This window comes from Triticum dicoccoides, chromosome 3A, assembly GCF_002162155.2.
Source record: "Triticum dicoccoides isolate Atlit2015 ecotype Zavitan chromosome 3A, WEW_v2.0, whole genome shotgun sequence".
Classification (NCBI taxonomy): domain Eukaryota; kingdom Viridiplantae; phylum Streptophyta; class Magnoliopsida; order Poales; family Poaceae; genus Triticum; species Triticum dicoccoides.
In genome coordinates, this window is record NC_041384.1 from 693,221,706 (window position 1) to 693,224,763 (window position 3,058).

A 3,058-nucleotide genomic window follows, 5' to 3' on the forward strand; every position below is an offset into this window, starting at 1 on the left:
TAACAGAAAGCAGGAAACACGATGTTTTACCCAGGTTCGGGCCCTCTTGATGGAGGTAAAACCCTACGTCCTGCTTGATTAATATTGATGATATGGGTAGTACAAGAGTAGATCTACCACGAGATCAAGGAGGCTAAACCCTAGAAGCTAGCCTATGGTATGATTGTTGTCTATAGAGTTAATTGTGTTGATGTCCTACGGATTACAACCCTCCGGTTTATATAGACACCGGATAGGGTTAAGGTTACATAGAGTCGGTTACAATGGTAGGAGATCTTGAATATCTGCATCGCCAAGTTTGTCTTCCACACCAAAGAAAGTCTTATCCGGACACGGGACGTAGTTTTCAATCTTGTATCTTCATAATCCAGGAATCCGGCTGAAGGTATAGTCCAGCTACCCGAATACCCCCTAATCCAGGACTCCCTCAGTGGGCATCTTCGTGCTCAGCCTCGGCGCCCTGCCGTCTGAGAACCTCCGCCTGCTGGACCTCGCCAACTGCTGCGAACTTGTCTTGCCGCCGCCGGCCGCTCCCGTCGTGTTCCCGCGGCTCTCGTCGCTACGGATGCGCCATTGCACCACGGGGCTCGACACCCTCCAGAGCCTCATCGACGCCGCGCCGGCGCTCGCCGACGTCTGCCTGTAGTCCGTCGTCTTCGCCCAGCATGACGACCGATGCCGGCCACCTCAAAAAGCCCTGCTCCGCTTCCCGGCGGCCACCGTGCTCGTCCTGGAGAGGTGCAACTGGGCGCAGAAAGACGGCCCATACTATAAGTACATTGAAGCCGACAAGGCCGCCGCCGCCGCCATCCCCGTGGAGATCGACGCGCCGAGGCTACGGTGCTTCAGGTACAAGGGGCTCCTCCGGCCATTCTCGCTGAGCCCGCGGCCGCCGGACTTGGGGCATGCCGACCTGCATTTTGTCCCGCGCGGCCGCGATGAACGGGGGAATAAAATTCTACGCGGCGACGAGTTCAACTTCAACATGATGAGTCTCGGCCATGGCCGTGGCAGCAAAACCGGCTCGCGCGACCTCGAGCCCTTGTGGCGATTCCTTGGCAACTTCACCGGCGCCAAGGAGCTGAAGCTAAGCATAAACCCCATCGAGGACATGGCCGTGCTCAGCGAGGCGAGGCGGGCCGAGCTCCTGCCCGCCTTCCCCATCCTCGAGCGCGTCGAGCTGCACGGGGTGCACCGGCCGAAAGGCAGGACGGCGGCGGTGGCCATCGGCAACCTGCTCCGCTGCTGCCCCGCGCTCCGTGACCTCCGGATCAACCTCACCGCGGAGCACCACTACCCAAAGTATCTGCACGACCAAGACCTCTTCCTGGAAAGCAAGTTCCGAACCGATGGGGACAAGTGCATCCACCTTCGCAACCGCTGCCGTGTCTCGCCGAACCCCGCAGCGGTTTCGCCCGGAGGAGACGACGGCGACGCTAACTACGACGAGGTTTCCGAGCTCCCTGGCTTGAGCCAGCGCTCGTTCGACTGCTTACGGAGCTCGTTGACGAGGGTGGGCTTGCAGTTCCGGATGGAGGAAGAGGTGGACTGTCTTGGCGTCAGGCTCATCAAATTCTTCGCCGAGAACGCCATGGTTCTTCAAGAGATGTTTATCGACGGCGGAAACGGGAAGCCGGGCGAGCACATCACCGGCAAAGTTGAGAGATGGATTGCTGATTCATCGTGCATCACGAGGAAGCCCGGAGCGTCGAGCTTTGTGGTGTTGCCCCTGGTCAGGTGACTCTACTACTAATAAAAATGGGATTTTTTTTTATGTAACTATTTCCCCAATTGTGTGCGTTTGAGCCGGCTATAGCTTTCGCTTCTAACAGTTCGAATACAATATTTTAAGTGGGTAATTTTGCATTTCAGTTAAACTATTTCAGCTAGTTTGAGCCGGCTATATCTTTTCTCTTCTAACAATTCCAATACAACATTTTAAAGGGTAATTTTCATCATTTTATTTAACATCACAAATTCAAAAAATGTTCATGAGAATGAATATATATTCAAATTAAAAATATGACTCTTAAAAGAAAATTATGAATTTTTGATATGGTAGAAAATATATTTGCAGATTAAAAATCCTTGCAATTTTTAAATTTCAAAAAAAATGGAAAATACCAACGAATTTTAAAATTTCACAAATTAGAAAAAAATCAATAATATCTTTATAAATTGAAGGAAGTATTCATAAATTTTAAAAATGTTCATGAATTATAAAATGGAGACATGAAAATAATAAATAATAAATAATAAGTAAATACAAAAATGAAAATAAAAAACATATGGAGAAAAAAAGGAAACCTAGTAGAGAAAAAATAACATAAAAAGAAACATAGTAGAGAAAAAAGAAAAGAAATAAACTGAATGCAACTTCCCAAGACCAGAAGGATCATCGTACATGACCGGCCAATCGCGCCTGCGGGTTTCCGCGTTTGCTCGATCACTTCCGCAAAAAAATGTTCATGAATTTAAATTATATTCTCAAATTGGAAAAGGTATTCATAAATTTTAAAAATATTCAATATTTCTTTAAAAAAATAAACAAATTCAAATCAAACATTAAAAGAAAATAAAAATAAAAAAGGTGATAGAAGAAGAGAAAAATATAATCGACAGAAACCAAAAAGAACCTCCGCGAAACAAATAGGATCATCCTACATGATTGGCCCAAATCCCATGGTTTTCCGTGTTTGCTCAACCATCTCTGCGTTATTCACGAAATATGAATCACGGCGCGGTAAAAATAGAGTATGAATCACGGCATGATAAAATATAGTATCAATCATGACGTAGAATATGAATCTGTGTTCGGAGAAAACATATAATTATTTTCACAAGTTAAACTCCACGGTAAAATGCACGTTACTATGAGGCAGCCCAAGCTGCTATTGCTAGGGCCTTGGAGGCCGCGAGTGTTGCTGGCCCTGCTGGGGTTCATGGCCAGCCCGGGGCGGTTGATGCGACAAATGGTTGTGGCTAGTCGTCTGCCCCCCTGCCCATGTTAAGATCGGTCGCTCCAAGCACTCTAAGCCTTGTGTGGCCCCGTGCAGAT